At 47.2% G+C, this 18910-nt stretch overlaps 1 protein-coding gene and 1 long non-coding RNA gene across 5 annotated transcripts in view; one reads left to right on the top strand and one right to left on the bottom strand.

Moving 5' to 3' along the window:
• ITPRIP (inositol 1,4,5-trisphosphate receptor interacting protein) overlaps nucleotides 1-4532 on the bottom strand; it is a 25198-nt gene extending 20666 nt beyond the window's left edge. For 2 of the 4 annotated variants that reach the window (XM_059398517.1, XM_059398516.1), the window contains exon 1: nucleotides 3468-3637. The gene's annotated coding sequence lies outside the window, so the exon portion shown is untranslated. Of the gene's footprint in view, nucleotides 1-3467; nucleotides 3638-4130 lie in introns of those variants that run through there. The other 2 variants (XM_059398519.1, XM_059398518.1) reach the window with 2 other exon arrangements.
• On the top strand, nucleotides 3694-11998 carry LOC132016762 (uncharacterized). Its single transcript, XR_009403979.1, has 3 exons — nucleotides 3694-3767; nucleotides 10867-10938; nucleotides 11815-11998. It is a non-coding gene; the product is annotated as an uncharacterized LOC132016762 (long non-coding RNA).
• The last annotated feature ends 6912 nt before the right edge of the window (nucleotides 11999-18910 follow it).

Here is an 18910-nt window from a genome sequence, read left to right on the forward strand (position 1 = left end):
CTGCGTAGCTGTGGCCTTTTCCCTCTGCACCACACCCAGGTGGCACCTACTCATGAACCTCATGTCAGGCCCCAAACTGGATTTGCCACCTCACACTGCCCAGCAATTAAAAAGGAAAATCAGTTGCTACTTGGGCCAGGCCTCCTAGGAGCCATCAAAGCTGAGCGTGCTCTTTTTCGCCTTTCTGCCGCCAGATGAGTTTTCTGTCTTTCCTCCATCTGAGCAGAGTGGGTATTTCTGCCTTTGACAAAGAAAAAAGCAATTGCTTTTCCCTTCCTCCCACAAGGGCCCTCTACCAAAGCAGCATTCTTTTCTTTCTTAAAAAAGATTTATCCATTTATGAGTGAGAGAGTGAGTGCAGGAGAGACAGCATGTGAGCAGAGGGAGGGGCAGAGGGAGAGAGAGGATCCCAAGCTCCCAAGCAGACTCCCTGCTGAGTGTGGAGCCTGCCACTGGGCAGATCCCATGACTCCCAACATCACGATCTGAGCCAAAACCAAGAGTCAGACACTCAACCAACTGAGCCACCCAGGCGCCCCCCAAATAAGCTTTTTATGATTAACTTGCTTCTTGTTCTGTGAATCCTCAGTGATTAGGACTCAGCTTCCAGGCTCCTGAACACTTCCCTGCTCTGTGCCTTAGCTATCTATACGGGGATAACAATGCCTTCCTCATAGGACTACTATGAAGATTAAATGACTTAATGAAGGTAAAGTGTTTGGGGTAGGGGGAAAGCCTGGCAAATAAATGTTAAGCCTTCAATAATGGTTATCAGGGCTGCTGTGTATGGTTGCACAGATGGTGTACTGCTCAAGAACACCTGGCCAGAGTATGGTAAGGATGAATCCAGCTCAGATGCACTTGTCCAGTTATGTGCCTTGGCCATGTCCATCAAGATGAGGCCCCAAGTGGTATCCTAAATGTCACCAAGGTGCCATCATCTTGCAGAGAGGTACATCTTATTCTAATTCATGTAAGGAGCAGAATATGCCAGCAACAGCCTTGGCAGTTATAATGAACATCCCTTGGCATTCTCAGATCCCCAGTAAGACTGAGACCAATCTATCTGGGATAAACTTTCAGCCATCAATAAGGACCAGCTCCTCAGCTCCCCAGCACTCTAGGACACTTCTTTGTTAAAACCCCACAGGCTGCTCTACTACTTCCTCATTACTGAGGGGACTTCTCAGCCCCAAAGATGGAGCCACAGTTTCAGCCCCTGAAGGGACTTGCTCCTTCATAACTGATGATGGCCTGCGGTCTCTGCTGACAGAGATGGACAGTGCATTACCAACTGAGGAGTCCTAGTTGTTGGCAAGTTACTCCTTACTTCTGAGTAAGATCTGTTTCCCTGTTTCTCCTAATCAGCGAGTCTCTGAGGTCAGACAGAGCAGGTCTTCTCCTCTTCTCAAGTGACAGTGCTGGAGATTCCTGAAGGCCACAGTCTCAACCCGCTCGCCTTCTCTTCCCTGAGACAAATATTGCCAGTTCACTCCCTCCCTTCTCTCTCTCAAGATGTACTTTGCAGAACCCACTACCTTGCCATCCCCACTCCTCTGGACCAGTTTGGCTTGGCAGTGCTGTCCCTTCCAAGAGCTGGCAAGGACCACTGAGCTGGTGCACTCCAGTGGCCCAGCACTACCATTCTGGGGGCCCTGCTGGTCACTGCCTCCCACTGAGATGTGTACCTCCTCCAGCAGACAGAATCCCCCACCTTCTTTCTCTTTACTGACCCCAGGGGCTTCAAGAAGGGAAAAATACCAAACCAGTTTTCTCTCTTTCTCTGTTCTTTTTAAAGGTTTTTATTTACTTATTTGAGAGAGAGAAGGACACATGTGAGAGAGCACAAGCAGAAGGGGGGACAGAGGGAGAGGAAGAAGCAGGTTCCCCACTGAGCAGAGAGCCCAATGTGGGGCTAGATCCCAGGACCCTGAGGTCATGAGCTGAGCTGAAGGCAGATGCTTAACTGACTGAGCCACCCTGGCGCGCCCCCCCGCCCCCCCCCCCCCCCCCCCCAAAACCAGTTTTCTCCCAGGCAGTACTTTCTCAGGTGGGCAATTTTGCCAGAAGCCTCTACTGGAAGTTCTTCCCTGTTCTTGCCCTCAGATAAAAAGCTTGCCCCCATACCCTCTTCTTTGTTTCCCTTTGAGCACTGCAGGAGCTGCGAGGCATTCCTGGTAAGGTGACAACTTCTGGGTTGATGGCATCGGGTTAAAAGTTCAGATCCTGACTCCCTGAAAGCCAGAGCTTAAAATTGCTGCATCTTCGAAAATTACGGAGCGAGGGTATGGCATTGGAACAAAAGCCTTTCCATCCATCCAGAGAGAGCAGAGAGTCAGTGTAACCACTTTACGGTTACCCACAAGTGGAAAATATGAGGGCAGAATGGCCTGGAGCAGCAGCAGGCACAGGGAATTAGCAAACAATGAAAGCCACTTAAACACGTAGGCTGGAAGGAGGACTCCAGAGCACAGCCCATTATGTTATTAATAAAGAGATGAAAAGCAGCAATTCGACCTGTTGCCATTTTCACAGCTAACCTGGACCTGTGACTACACCGGGCTCAGACCAGCTTTACCTGGCAGCCTCTCTGAGGCAGAACTGGTTTGTAAAAGGGAAGGGCCCTGGGTCAAATTCAAGAGTAACAAGTAATAGGATAGATCTCTCAAACTGATTTAGATCCCAAAGCCCGGAGTCTAGGATCTGCCAGTATCTGGAGCTCTTTTAGTTTTGAAGGCGGTTCCTTCTCGCATCAGGCAGAAGATGCAAAAGGCAACGTGTGGTCCCTGAGTGGCTCAGTAAAATCCTCTCCCTTCTCTTGGCGGCACTTTGGTTTTTTATAGAGGATCACTGCGGAAAGGGAGCTTGGCCCTGGAGCTTCTGAGACTCTTCACCTGGAAGCCAGAAAGCTAGAGACTCCGTGGAAGGGTGGGGAGGGAGGGGGTTAAGGGTCGGGCGGCAGAGACTTTGTGTAGCCGCCAGAGAAAGTTCCGCACAGCGTGGGGTCTCCTCCACTAAGAGTCCCGAAAGAGGAAGCTGTGGAGGCTTCATCCGGCCCCCGTAACCCCAAAGCTTCACTACCTTAAACCGAGAAAAAAATAAGCTGCGCTCCTCCTGCCTCCTTCCAAGGCGGGGAAGGAGGCCGGGTGAAGAGCCGGGTGACGGTCCCAAGTAACGGATCGCTGGGCCACAAGGGACCACGCTGCGGCCTGGCTTCGGGCGCCCGCGGGAGGACCGGCCTGTCGCGCGGGGCTGCGGCGAGGGGCCCCGGGGTCCGCGGCCGGGGCTGGAGCCGAGACGCGGGGGCGCAGGACGAGCGCGCGCCGCAGAAGACCACGCGGTTGGGTCTCCCAGGCGCCCCCGCCCCCGGCCGAGCAGCAGCCCACGCCCCCCGCGCCCCCGCCGCAGCACCGCCTACCCGCGGTCCTCTTCCCCCCACCACGCGAGATGGACGCCCCTGCACTCACGCTAGCCTTCGTCCCGTTCGGGGTCGCGGCAGGGACTGCGCCAGCCCGGCTGCGCGCGCGGATCCCCAGGGCCCGGAGGCCGCGGCTCGCGGGCGGCTTCGGCCAAGCGTCCAGCCAGGCACTTTAGGGGGACGGGGGCGGCGATACCCCGGCCGGCTCCCGCCTTCTGGCCTCCATCAGCGCGGCCCCGAGGGCTGCGGAGTTACTCATTTCCTGGATGTCACAGAAACTTTTTCCTCCTTATAAGAACAAAACACCCGCCTCTACTCCTGGCTGCGGAAGCTTCTTAAGGAGGACCAGGTGGGTTGCGGGGGCCCGGAGCCAGGGTCGCCACAGAGGTCGGCCCATTGACCCCCCCCCTCCAGAAACTCCAGAAGGGTCAGCATAACTGGAGGGTGACGGGGAGAGCCGGGCTCCGGCTACTGGAGCCAATCGGTGCGTGTGGACAGGGAGTCGGGGAGGACGCCCTTAAAAAATCGGTCTGGGCCGGCGGGATGGAAGGGGTTAAAGCACTGCCGGACCGCCGCGCGTTTTCCCGCGGCGCGTTTTACAAGCGGCGGAATCCCAGGGGCCACCTCTTTTGTCCTCGGGAGGGAAATATAAATCGAGACCCGACGCCGGCCCTTTTCTTTTTTGCGGCCTGAACGGAATGAAGTAACTCACCAGATGGAACGAGAAGCCAACGCTCCGTCGCCTTCCTCCCCGAGTAAGCCGGCACAAAGGAGCCTGGCGACCGCCCGCTGCCGTCTGTAGAGGGCGCTGTGGCGTCCGGCGCGTGTTTATGTCCGGGGAGTTAGACGCTGTGGGTGAAGTTAGGCGCGAGGGCACTGGGGGAGGCCAGGAGGGACGGCGGCCGCACCCCCCGGGGGGGCCTTCGTGGTTTATGAAGTCCATAAAGTCCATAACGTCGTCTTCCCCCCTTGTGGCCTCCTCCAGTGTCACAGCCGGTAGAAGTGGCCAGCGACGGCTTGAATCAATCCTGCGTGAAGTGGCCCTGGGAGGACCTTGGGGTGAGATGAGGGGAACACACCGTCCAAATGGTTATCACCCCTGCTACTGCTGTTGGGTCCTAGATCACCTATTGGCTTTCCTCTTGGAGCCCGCCAAATAACTTCCAACACTCGCCTGGAAGACATTAAGCTGAGTCTCAAAGATAAACAGGCAGTGAGACCAAGTGCTAAAAATAGACCCCCTGGCCCTTGGCCCAGGTTACTCTTGTTTTCCAGCGTCTGCTGTTGCTCCTAGCGCTTTCCTTACGTCGGGGACAGTTGTGGCAGAGTCTGGGCGGCTGTTAGGGAGGGGTGGGGAATGGGCTTGTAGGGGCCAAGGACAGGCTGCCCCAAGATGGGCCAGTTTGGCAGGAACCTTACTTATTTTGAGCTAGAAGCAATCAAACCCCAGGCAGATTCAGGAAAAGCTCCTTACCTCCCCCATCAACAGCCTGCCTGCACTAGGAGGAGAGCTATTAACAGGGATTCCTCTTTACCTAAGAAACTTCTCTGCATAATAAGGCAAGTTTTGTTTTCCAAACTTTTCCTTTCACCGACCTGCTAATGGTCTTTCTCCCCTTTATATCCTCAGGTTAGTTCTCCTCTCCTCAGGTCACTTTAGCTCCTGTTACCTCACGGTCTTTGCAATTTCCTCATCTGTGTGGGTTCCCCTTCCATAGGAACCTAAATTTGATTTTATCTCCTGTTAAAAAATCTGTCTCATGTCTGTTTGATTCTTGGTCTTGCTAGTGGGAGGATTTTAAGGGAGCAGAGGAAATTATTCCTTCTTGACTGAGTGATCTAGGGAAACGTGTGTGGAAGAGCTGTTTATTTGCCAAAATGTCTGCAAGTTGGATGGGTGGGGTACTCATACTCCCCAAAGTTGGCAGAAGAAATTCTTGGAGGGTAGGAACACTGACCTAAGTACCCCCACCACACTGCCCTGTAATCCTTGGGGTAAGAGTTCAGGTTTACGTAGGCTGGAATGTGAAGGGCAGTACTTAAGTGCCTTCTGGGATTATCATCCTGTGTGCAAAGTTGTTTCATTAATTTCTAACCGACCTTGTATACTTATTTATATGAGGAACATTTATTAGATTTGTCTTTCTTTTAAGCTTGATGATTTCACTCTGTGTATCCTGACGGTCACCTGAGTGGGCTCTCTTCTGCTCTCAGGAGAGTCCTCTATCCTAATTGGCTACATAGGCCATTTACGAATTGGCCTTGACTTGTCTCGCCAATCTCCCATCTCACTACACGTTCCCCACCAAAGTCCTTGTAGTTCCTGGAACTTGTGCTTCTCAGAATGTGATATGGTATTCATTCCTATCCCCATACCATAGATATTCACATGTGCTCTATCTTCTGCCTGCAACTGTCACCCACCTCTTTCTGTAAAACTGTCACCCCACGCACACACACTTTTATTTTTGTTTTTGTTTTTGTTTGGTCTGGCTAAGGTGCATTCAGTCTTCAAAGTAGGCAATTTCTCGGCCAGGAACTCTTCCTTGAACAATCTAGGTTACAATCTCCCTCCTTGCCATGCAGTTTCCACAGTGCCTTGTGCTTACTCTAGAAAGGGTTTTTAAAAGACTGGAAAGATCAAAGATTCAGCTTCCAGGAGCAAGAGGGACCAAGAAATTAGGGACCCTCTGCTTCAAACACAGAAGAGCTGGGGGAAAAAAAAAAACCCCGATAGCAATGATTGAAAGGAAGAAAGTGGGAGCTCTAGGGGTGAGGCAAGAAGAGAGAACTCAGAAGCACCTTGGGAGAGTAGACTTATTTTAAAGAAGCATGAATGAAAAAAAAAAAAAAACAAAACAAAAAACCAAACCTCGAATAGCTGACTGGAGGTGAGGATTCACTCAGGTCTTGGGTTCTAGAAAGGCAGAGGCCTGGACCAGGGACCCCTGCCCACAGCTGGAACCCCGCAGAGGACCTTAGGGAGTAGAGCATGGGGAAAAGAATTCTCCCACTTGTCCAGGACTCCAGCGAGGAAGTTTGTGGTTTGTCCAGGGCTCTGGATGAACTGAAGTTGTCCGCTATAGAAATGGAAACCACCAGCCTGGCTACAGCATGTGTAGGTGTGAGGCCCCAGTTTACATAACCCATATGGTGAGGGAATCCTGAAGTCAACACAAAATATCAAAGCTGGTTCCAAAGAGATGACTCTTTTTGGTCCTGTCAGACGTGATTGCAAAACCCAGTTGTTTCGTCTGATCTCTCGCAGCATAAACAACCCCTACTGGAGATGAGTTTATAGTAAGAAATTATAAACTAGGGAATGAACCGCATGAGGGATGGGAGATTGGTAGGTATAACAAACAAGAGAATTCGCCTCTTAAGAACTCTATACAATAGAACAGTTTGAAAAAGACTATGAAATAGTTATGTTCAATATAATTACAAAGATAAAATTATTAAAAAAGATAAAACAATAGAAATAGTACTATGAAAAAATAGGCAAATTCAAAGAGTACAAATACAATATTTAGAAATAAAAAGTTAGTCATTTACACTAAAAAAACCCTCAGTGGTTGGAATTCTTTTCTTATTAGGCAGTAATAATGTATCAGTCAAAAATCCAATAATAAGGGGCACCTGGGTGGCTCAGTGGCTTAAGCTGCTGCCTTCAGCTCAAGTTATGATCTCAGGGTCCTGGGATCAAGTCCCACATTGGGCTCTCTGCTCAGCAGGGAGCCTGCTTCCTCCTCTCTCTGACTGCCTCTCTGTCTACTTGTAATCTCTGTCTGTCAAATAAATAAATAAATAAATAAATCTTAAAAATAAAAATCCAATAATAACATTAAAAAGGGGAAGGGAGTGCTCAGTCTGTTACATGTCCAACTCTTGGTTTCAGCTCAGGTCACAATCTCAGGGTCCATGCCCAGTGTGGCATCTGCTTGGGATTCTCCCTGTCCGTCTGCCCCTTTCCCTGCTCTCTCTCTCTCTCAAATAAATAAATACAATCTTAAAAGGGGGGGCAATAAAGAGAAGTGACATTAATCTCACTTACAAATACTCTTTCAGAAATCCTGATTCAGATATTAATACTGAATTCCAGTGGTATATCAAAATATAATTAAAGACTCCTATAGCATGATAAAAATAAAAGGAGTGAAGTTCAATCCCCAAACCAGTATCATGCTTAATGGGGAAATATTGGAAATGTCATGTTCAAGTTAGTGCAGGATAAGGATGATAAGGATGCCTTTTTTCACCTGTTTGTTTGTTGTTTTTAACTTGTCAATTTGGAATGTGATTGGTGGCAAGTGACAGAATACCTGACTGTCATTTCGTATGGGTTTGAGACTACAAGAGACTGAAACAAATAGGGGGTTTATTTTTCTCAAATGAGAAGTCTGTGTTGGTTGAATGTTTTGATAGTTTTGGGTCTAAGCGAAGGTGATGTACATATTGCAAAAGCATCCTCCAAAGCTGTTCTCACCCATTTAGGCTCTCATTGCTAAAGTGTGAGAACGATTGTTTCCCCACATCCTTTCCAGCACTGGCTATTTCCTAACTTCACCTAGGGTGCTTTTTAAAAATTTTTCTTCTTTTTTTGAAACAATCCTTTTTTAAAAAAGGTTTTATTTACTTATTTTAGAGAGAGAGAGAGCATGTGAGCAGGGGGAGTAGGGGGAAAGGGAAAGAATCTCAAACAGATTCTATGCTGAACTTGGTGCCCAATGCAAGGCTCCATCTCACGACCCTGAGGCCATGACCTGAGTCAAAATCCAGTCAAGACACTTAACCGACTGAGCCACCCAGGTTCTTCTAGTGTGCTTCTTTCATAGGTACAACATATCTCAGTGTGTTGATGTGTACTTCTTTAGTGACAAGTGAGGCTGAACGGAACATAATTATTGGCCATTTTTATTTCTTCATTTGTAGATAGTCAGAACGTTACCCATTTTTCTGTTGGCTTGTTTCTCGTGTGTGTGTGTGTGTGTGTGTGTGTGTGTGAAGGTAAATGGAATTCTTTCCATAGCCTAAGGTGCCAGATGTCACCTCAAATTCCACAGTGAAAGGTGACAATAGACCAACACCAGACCAGCTGCAGGGCAGTCTCACACTGGACTTTACAATCAAGAATATTAAAAAAAAAAAATCCAGACCAACAGGGGGACAGATTTCCTGTTCACCCCCAGCGGTGATTATCCCAGTATGTGGAATAAAATACATGACAATGGGAGAAACAGGAAGCCAGTGCTAGTCATGAACAGAGTGATGGATGGGAAAAAAAGAGCATTTTCCTTGATTTGGTCGATCTCTTGCCATCATGAATACATCTTCATGTGCAGTTTCATGAGGTGATAACAAGTTGGTTTCCAGAGCATTTCATTGGAGCAGGCTGCTTTGCTGAGACCACAGATGAGTCCGTTGAACAGCACAGATGATTTACATTTGGCTATTTCTTTGTCCAAGGTCTGTGCTGGGAATTCCTCCTTTTTCTAGGAATTTTGGAACCAGCAGATTAGAGATTTTTTACCAAAAAAAGTGAAGCCCAGAGAGACTAGGTCACGTTGTTAGTGACAGGATAGTAGATAAAATTTTTACCAGGCGGTTATGCAATCCTTTAAGCACGTTACATATAACGACTTGTTTCATTCTTGTAGTAACCTTACACAGAAGGTATCAGTAGCATTATTCCCATTTAACAGATGAAGAAAACGAGGCCCACAAAGGCCAAGTAACATGCTTGAGACTGCATGTCAGGATTTGAACCAGGGACTTTGGCTCCAGAATCTTGACCTTAACCACTATGCTATATCTTTCTGTTCAAAGTAAATCCCCTTCAAGCGTACAACTACACTGAATTTCCCCAAGAATGAGATTACAATGGTTAAAATGTTTTCCAAACTTTTTTGAAAATATACTTCACCTCAGAACGCAATATACTCACACATCAAAGTGTGTTATAATTGAAAGACAAATTCCTTAAAAACAATCCTCATGCTTATTACATGTGAGACACTCTGATATAGTCCCCCTTCTTTCTCTACACATCTCTTACCCTTTTTTGAAAATAAAAATGCAGGCTACAACTGACTGATGAGTTATGATTCAGAGAAAGAGAAAAAAAATGCTTGTTTTAATTTTTTTTAAAGATTTTTATTCTTGGGGTGCCTGGGTGGCTCAGTCAATTAAGCACCGACTTTTGATCTCAGCTCAGGTCTTGACCTCAGGGTCATGAGTTCAAGCCCTGCACTGGGCTCCACACTGGACATGGAGCCTACTTAAAAAAAAAAAAAATCATTCATAAGTGATCTCTACACCCAGAATGGGACTCATACTCACAACCCCGAGATTATGAGTCTCAAGCTTCACTGACTAAGCCAGCTAGGCACCCCCCAAAAATCCTTCTTTAAACCACTCTTCTAGCTCACATCTCTGTTACGAAAGCTGTTAGTGGTTTATACATGTCAAATTTCCAAACACACAGCACTTGGAGTGGGGAAGTTGGTCAGATAATTTCTATCAAACTTATTTCTGGTCAGTAGGAATTCATTACTCTCCCTGTAGTTAATGTCTAAAGATGGTACACTGGGGCTTCTTTTTTATTTTTTTGAAGATTTTACTTATTTATTTGAGAGAGAGAGCGAGTGAGCAGGAGCAGGGGAAGAGTAGAGGGAGAGGGAGAAGCAGATTCCTCACTGAGCAAGGAGACAGGGTTTCATCTCAAGACTCTGGGATCATGACGTGAGCTGAAGGCAGATGCTCAACCAACTGGGGCACCCAGGAGCCCTATGCTGGGACTTTAAACCACCAAGCTGTAATCCTAGGAAAAAATCTGCCTTTTCTCATTCCTCAGTCATTCATTTATGCATTCATTCATTCAATAAATATTTGAGCACCTACCGCATGCCAGGCATTGTGCTAAATCAGGAGTTGGCAAATGGTGGCTGGCAGGCCAACTCCGGAGTGCCACCTGTTTCTGTAAATAAAGTTTTACTGGATCAAAACCATGCCCATTCATTTCTGTACTGTCTGCGGTTGCTTTCACGCTCCAATAGCAGAGCTGAGTACAGAGACCATGTGGCCTGTGAAGCCCACAGTATTTCTTAATCTGGTTCTTTACAGAAAAAGTTGGTAGACTCTGGTGCTAGAGTCTAAAAATACAATGTCGATTTAGACTGGTCTCTGCTGTCCTGGAGGTTTGAATGGTTCTGCTCAGCTTCAGCTGGGTTTCAAGCTCCTTGGGGGGTGGGAAGAGGGGCTCAAGGCTTTTGCCTCCTTCTCATTGTTGTCTCTGAGAACACCTGTTCTCAGTAGTAGCTCAGCGGTCATGTTCCGCTGCTGAAATCGTACAGTAGATCTGGCAGCAGAGATGGGAAAGAAAGAAACCTGCCCACAGGGTAGAAAGGAGAGTTTATTCCTTTAATATAACAAATAGTTTTGTTTCCTAGGTGCTTGTCTGCAGCTATGAGAAGGGAGTTGTCAATTTTCATTGAGAACCTACTGTGCATCTGGGCATGTGGGTAAGAAAAAACATTTGGTTCAAGCTTTGGCACTTGTATCATGGATAGGGGAAGACAGGAGATAAATGGTTTTACTGTAATCCTTCATACTTCTGCTGGGGGACCTGCTGGGTACCTGGAGATGATTTTGGTTAACTACCTTAGGATCCCAAATGTTTGTGTTCCAATGGCTTTTAACTTCCTTGAGTCACTCTAAGACTAGCTGCTGTGTGCCTGAGTGTGTAAGTGAGTTGTGTTTTTCCTTCCTTCATCAAACTTTCTCTTCTGGGTCAGCAATATATATATGATTTTATTTATTTATTTATTTATTTGACAGACAGAGATCACAAGTAGGCAGAAAGGCAGGCAGAGAGAGAGATGGGGGGGAAGCAGGCTCCCCGCTGAGCAGAGAGCCTGATGTGGGACTCGATCCCAGGACTCTGGGATCATGACCTGAGCTGAAGGCAGAGGCTTTAACCCACTGAGCCACCCAGGTGCCCCAAGCACCATAAATATATTTAAAGAAAAAATACTGGTCCTTTTAGCCTGGTGGGGAAGACAGAAATAAACACATGGATACAGTATTGTGTATTGACAGTGACACAGAGGTTTTCTAGCAACACAAAGGAGGAGTTCCTAATTAGGGAAGACTTCCTGGAGGAGATGACACTAAGCTGAGCTTTGAGAAGGCTAACTGGACTTGGAAGGAGTCATAGGATATTCCTGACGAGGAACCAGCATATGGAAAGGCTAGAGGTGTTCGAAAATATGGTGCTTTCGGGGAATAGCCAGTGGGAGAGCACTGGCCCACCGTCAAAGGGATTTGTGCTTGGATTTTTAATAAAAAATTATTTGTTCTCACTCATTTATTTATTCAATTTAATTATTCATTTGTAGTGGGAACAGGTTGCATGGAGCTCCTCAGTCTTTTTAACTAATGTGGTCAGCCAGTGGGTTTGCGGAAGTCTTCACTGGCTCTCAGCAGGCGTCAGGCTGCAGTCTAGGCCTGGCCTCTCTGGTAGGAGCACCAGCTGCATGAGCCAGTCAGACCCAAAAGGAATCCGACTAGGAGAAGCGCAGTTGCTGTTAAGCCAAGAAAATGCAAGGCAGTTTGGGTGACAGTGATACTGCCATCCCCTTCTGGTAAAAAACGATCGCCCGCAGGGGGGTTTGGGGGGATGGGGGTGGGGGGGTTGGGGGTTGAGGGGGGTAGGGGGATGTTGCCCACTGCTCCTACCTCATGGCCGATCTTTCCATCTTCCTGATGAATCTGCCTGAGCTTCGAGCTTTGTAGCTGGTGTCAAGAGGGGAGTTTGTATGGAGACGCTTTGGGAACCGATGTCAAATGCTCAACAAATGTTCTGTGAAGTTCGGTCTATGGCAGGCAGGAAAAAGAGCAGATTAAAGGAATAAAACATAGCCCGCACAGTTTTGGAGAGCACCGGCCAGCTGGGACTCCGTTCTGCCATCCGAGGTGAGCAGGGGGGTAGGCTGATAAGTGCTAACACTTTTTGGTTACACGTGGGCTTTTAATCTTCTCAACAGCCAGGAGGAGAAATGTTAGATCGGATGACTGGAGCAGTTTCCACCCTGCTGTTTGGGGCCCCAAATACAGTGTTTAGATTTCATGGATTCTAAATTCAAGCAACATCAGAAGAATGTCTGCATAAACAGGGTTTGTGTTGATCAGGGCTTTGGGGTTTGGGGGAGTATAGGGAAGGGAAACTAACTCCATGTAGCTTAAAGAAATGAGGCGGGTTTGTTAGGAGGTTGGTTGTATCTGGCAGAACTCAAGTAGGTATTGCTGGGCCTTCCTGGGATTGTGACCTTCTTCTCTTGGGCCTGTGGATTCCCCTCCACTTTCATTTGCTTTATTCTTCCCTCTACTCAGCCTACCTTTCTCTGCCTCTCCCAGGGTTCACAGGCTCAGTTCCAGGCTCCAGCAATGAGTGGCTTGCAACTCTTGACCCCAATTACAGATCCCCAGGAAAATGAATGGAATTGACCTCTTGTGGGTCAGGTCTTTACCCCGACCCTTTCAGCTATGGCCCCAGGGAGTCAGATAGGGCCATCTATAATACTTTGACTTCTGGGAAGAATATACTTCCTGGTGGGAGTTACTAGTCTCAGAGAAGGGGATTGTGGGCTGTTCGGACTCCCCCCTAAATTGCCTCCAGGACCTCTCTGATCCCTTAGAGGAGTAGGTTTCCTTTAGGGCCCAGTTGCTTTCCTTTAGGGCTGGTTAGTGCCACGTAGGACCACACCTCAGTGTTTCTTTCTGCTTTTCTAGAGTTTAACTTTATGTCCTCGCTGGCTGCTATGGAGGTGAACGCTAGTATATAACTCTGGAGTTAAGGAGTCACAACACATAGCTTAGAAATCCTAGGAGGATACCGTGGGAGGCACTTATATCCAGGTTTAAAGAAAGTTAAAGGGTCCAGATTACACTGGATATTATATTCCGACATCCTCATTTCAATGCTTAGGACATCCAACCTTGGACTGTTTTAAAAATTTTTTGTATGGGGGAGGGGTTCCATATATGTTTTGATTTCCCTATGCTCCCATAGGAGGAGAGTCTTTCTTCAGCTCCTTTTATATTCTCCACACAGTATGCAACATAGGTTGGGCATATAGTAGACGGTCACTAAATAAATTAAGGGGTTGTAATGAGAAATGAAATTGACAGAAGCCTTCTTGCCTAAAATTAGGGTCTGACCCAATCTTGGCGGACTGAGTGTCTCCTTGAGACTTTCAAAGGTGAGGACTTTTGGTAATATGTTGCCACCTAGTGCTCCTTTTTATTACAACAACAGAAGGGAAACGAAGCACTCTCTTTCATCAGCAGCAATTAATTTGTCCAACCACCGATCCTTTCATCCATTCAGCCATCCAAGTTGATGTCCACCTGCATCTCTTCCCTGTGATTTGAACGTGGCATGTTCCTTTCCACTTCCTACGGTTCCTTGATTTCCTTTCTTTTGCTCTCTCTCTCTCTCTCTCTCTCTCTTTGTCCCTATGCTGCAAGGGAAGCTCTCAGGCATCAGTGTCTAGATTGCCAGAGCACCCATTGTGTTCACTATTGGCATGGCATGTTCTAGATGATCTAGACCATCGTATAGTGTTAGAATTAATTGCAGACTTTCCTTTCTCTCTTTCCCCCAAAGCCAGATCGTGAATGCAAAGGGCTGTGTCTCTGCCTTAGTTAGTTCTGTGGCTCCCCTGGGCATTCTTGTACCTACAGTATAGCCAGCGCTTTAAAAAAACTTTCTGGATTGAATTTCTGTCACCTTGGCAGGTCATCTGCTTGTAAAATAATCCTTCAGGGGATTGTTGGGAAATGGGAAGACATAGCACCACAACGGATTCCAGGACAAGATATGATGGGTGGCCTGGGCCCTCTAAGTCTTTCTCTGTTTTTTGTTTTGTTTTGATTAAGTATTTTATTTATTTATTTGACAGAGAGATCACAAGTAGGCAGAGAAGCAGGCAGAGGGAGAGGAGGAAGCAGGCTCCCTGAGCCCACTGAGCCACCCAGGCACCCCATCTTTCTCTGTCCTTATGCACCTTCCGGGATGTTATGGGGTCTCTCTGGATCATGGTGGTCCCACAACCTGATAGTCCCACAGTGTGAACAGGTCTCCTGTAAACACACCACGCAGCCCGAGTTGTGTTGCAGCCCTATGCTTGCCTCATTTCTCTTAGCTGTGCTTGCAGTTTGGTTCAGGCCGCTTCTCCAGCTTCATCTTCCACCTCACCCATCACCTCCATGCACAGTATACCTCAGCCATATTACGTCACATTTGTCAACAGCTATACAATCTCCATTTATCAATGAGATATAATTGTACGAATGTGAATTTCTCCCATGTTCAGTAATGTTCCAATTAAGATTTCTCATGAGGAACTTGAAAAGCATCCTGAAAATTATATGGGGTGATGGAGGTTCATGAGAAGCCAGTGCAGTCTTGACAGAAGTAGGGTTGGGGGACTTGCCCTCCAATCTTTTTTTTTTTAATTTTTTTTTAAAGATTTTATTTATTTTATTTGACAGAGAGAGAGAACACAAGTAGGCAGAGAGGCAGGCAGAGACAGAGGGGGAAGCAGGCTCCCTGCTGAGCAGAGAGCCCAATTCGGGGCTCGATCCCAGGACACTGAGATCATGACCTGAGCCGAAGGCAGCAGCTCAATCCACTGAGCCACCCAGGCGCCCCTTGCCCTCCAATCTTGATGACTGGCTACAAAACCACCATAATAAAACCTTGCGGTACTGGCGCAGGAGCAAACCAGAGAGGTCAGAACAGACCCATCTATATGTGGGAACCAAGATGCTGAAAATGGGCTCACTCCATTGAGGAAAAAATTGGATCCTTAGCTCACACCATATGCAAAAGTGAACTCCAAATGGACTAAAGAACTAAATGCTAAAAAATAAAACTATGAAACTAATGGAAGAGAACAATAGAGAAAACTTTTATGGCCTTGGGGCTGTTGAGAAGGACTTGTTAAATTATCTGAAAGGGCATATGAAGAGGAAAAAAAAGATGAAGGGCTACAAAATGAAGGATTATTATCTTCAGCCAAGTTTCTAGTCTTTGAAAGTAGATTAATGTCCAGACTTTGCAAAGTCCTCTTGCAAATCAAATCAAAAAGAAAAAGAGCAATTGAAAAATAGACAAAGGCTATAAATAGACAATTCACAGAAGGTGACCACATGTAGCTTATGGATGTGTGAAGAAATGTTCAATTTTACTAGTAGTTAGAGAGATGCAAAGTAAAACAAAAATATGTTGACATTACTTCCATGATAATTGACAGAATTTATCAAATTGGCTAATTAGATGAATCAGGATTTGTAAGGCACTTAGAATAGTATCTGGCACTTAGTAAACACCATGTGAGTGTTTATGAATAAACTACCAAGCACTGGCAAGGATGGGAGTGGGGGGACAGAAACCCTTACACTATGCAGTGGAGCATAGTATAAGGCAGTAATTCTGGGGTGTGATCCAGCAATATTTGGTGAAGGTAAGTACCCAGGACTTCTTTCAGGCTACAAGGCACCATTTGTTCCATTGGAAAATAGTGTCCACTGAAAGACCCGCGGATCCCCTTACCCAAGAATCCAACACTGCCACTGGATGCAAACAGCAAGAGGTTTATTGTCACGCAGGTACCGACGGGTGGTCGGCAGCTCCAGCTAACCGAGCACACCAGGCTGGGGTAGTGCAGGATTTTTATGGACAAACAAGTTTCGGGAGGGGCTGAGCTGACTGATTGATAGTTTGAACAGGCATACTTGGCGTCAGTGGAGTGGATCAGGGGACCCACGTGCGAAAGCAGACAAAGCAATCTTACAGAAGCAGAACTGGCCGATTAGCCCACGCATGCGAATGAAAGCACTATCAGGATATTGAAGGCCTGGTTACTATCAAGCCAAGGCCACTTTCCCTCTAATGAGGCACTAACATAAAGACAATTGGGAGTCTCCTGGTGGAATGTTACATTCCTGCTATCAAACGTCCTTGTTAGTGAGATTTAGGTCTTAAAAGAAATTTAACTTTATTTACTTTTCCTTCTACCTCCATCTCCTTTGGTTTTTTATGGAGGGGAGGGTGACGTTAGGGCTTGAGAAACTGAGTTATGTGTCTTTGGAAATTGAGCTATTGATAAGGCTACTTCTTTGTTGTAAATCTCAAGGACATTTGTAAACCAAGAGAGACTCCTGCCTTGCAGGACTGTGATCTCTGCAAGATAACCATTTGCTCTTCTTGTAGGGCAGTCAGGGGTGCCTGTGAAATGTCACACATGTTACCAAGGGGAGTGGGTGAAGGGGGGGGTGCAAGGCGCCAGCTTTTGCTTTGTCCTCAGCCAGCCTCTTGCTCCTTAGAGTTGAGGGTTTAAGCAATTTTTCATTTCTTAGCAAAGCCTTAGAAGCATTATTATACAGAAGCCAGAAACAGCCGGGTGAAACACAGATTTTCGCTATTCGTTATCCTGTTATGCTGCTTGCTGACTCCCTTATCTATGGTCAGCTAGCTACAGTTTCTCAGTTAGCATAAGCTGGTTATAAAAAGAATGTTAAAACTTATAGGCTATAGTATAATTCTGACCTGGAGTCCTTCATCCACCACTAAGCAGATGAATTTTGAAAAGGCATACCCACTGCATGGTTATAGTCTTCTAGGTTCATGACTTGCCTGGGAACAGAGCTTTTGTGGGAAGAAAACGGCATGTCTTCCTTCAGCAGGGCACATGACATAGCAAAGATAGGAACTGTGTTCCAGCCCCCACAGGCCCCCTGGCTGGATGTCTTTGTACGGGACAGATTGCGTAACCCATCGCGGTGGCCCTGTGCATCCCCTTTAACTTTACCAGTCTCATCCCTGGACATATGTTTCCTAGGAATTGCATGTAGGTCCATAAAAGATCAGGGACAAGGATGATTATCGTTCCTCTGTTTGTGGTATCAGAGAGGTGGAGGGGACGTTGGTATCCATTTGGGGAATGGAAGTCACAGTGTGGATGTCCAATATGGAATCCTAGGCAGCAATCAGAAGTGATAAGCTAGGATTGCAATAATAACAGCAAAAGGACAGATCTGAAAAAAGAACATGGAGTAGGGGCGCCTGGGTGGCTCAGTGGGTTAAGCCGTTGCCTTCGGCTCAGGTCATGATCTCAGGGTTCTGGGATCGAGTCCCACGTCAGGCTCTCTGCTCAGCGGGAAGCCTGCTTCCTCCTCTCTCTCTGCCTGCCTCTCTGCCTACTTGTAATCTCTCTGTCCAATAAATAAATAAAATCTTTAAAAAAAAAAAAAAAGAACATGGAGTGAAAAAAAGTAGAAAATAAGGTGATCCGTAAGTCCAATATCATCGTCAAACATTTAAAAAATAAACTAATAAAAGTGTATACACTTTTCAAAAATACATATCCATGCATAGTAGCCTGAATAGCTATGGGACTGAGGAGAGGTGGCAGTAAGGCTGGGGATAAAGGGAAATGATAATACTAGAGAGGGGTCTTCCACGTTTCAAGGCAAAGCTGTTTACTCCACTTGGCGGAGAGGGAGAAGATCTGGTTTTGAGAAAAGAGCCCCAGATGAAAGGTAGCTTTTCACGGTGACGGTGTGGCTCCACATCCGTTTTCCTAGAGTGCTACGAGGCTGCACCCTGTTCTTCTCACTACTGGTGACTAAACTCTTTGAAAGCAGAGTCTGTGTCTTCTCTGCCTTACTTTCCCCTCTGTGTGTTGCACACAGAAGCTGCTTCATTAGAGTTGAATTAAAACTCAATATGAGATTATTTCTTGTTCCTGCGACCGAATCTTTGTCACAGAGAGCAGAGAGTGGCTGCCGGTCCTTCCAGAAACCTCTGATCCACATTTCCATCTAAGCGTTGGTCCTACGTGGGCCCTAGCGTCCCCGGGGATCTGCCCCACTGCCCTCTCTACCTAGCGCCTCATAAACGGACCTTGAGATTCCCCCAAGCCTCTCGGGTGCCCCGCCCCTTCCCATCCTTGGTCCCGCCCCATTCGGGATAATTTGCATATGCCTCTAAGAGACCCAGCCCAGGTGCCCGCCCCACAGGCTCCGCCCCTTTCAGTCCTAGGGTTCCCTAGAGGGCGTGGCGGTTGCCAGGCGACGGGAAGACGCGCCGAGCGCCGGGTTTCTGCCCCACCTCCCGGACTGGATACAAATAACGCCGCGCCCTTTTAGACGCTGGGGGAAGTGCACAGCCCCTTCCTCAGACTCGGGCCCAGTTTCTGCGATTACCACAGCAGCCTCTGAGGCCACCCCCAGAGAGCGTCAGGATGGCCGAGGTCAGGAGTCAGTGCCCCTCTCTCTGTCGTGTCTCGCTCGACTCCTCTCCATCGTCCTTTCCTACTATCCACTTGTCCCCTGTCACATCCACTGATCCCAGCATTCCCGGCCATCAACATCCTATTCCCCTTCGGCAGCCTTACCCCACCCCTCTGTCTGGATGGTTCTGGCCCC

This window comes from Mustela nigripes, chromosome 4 (genome assembly GCF_022355385.1).
Source record: "Mustela nigripes isolate SB6536 chromosome 4, MUSNIG.SB6536, whole genome shotgun sequence".
NCBI lineage: Eukaryota > Metazoa > Chordata > Mammalia > Carnivora > Mustelidae > Mustela > Mustela nigripes.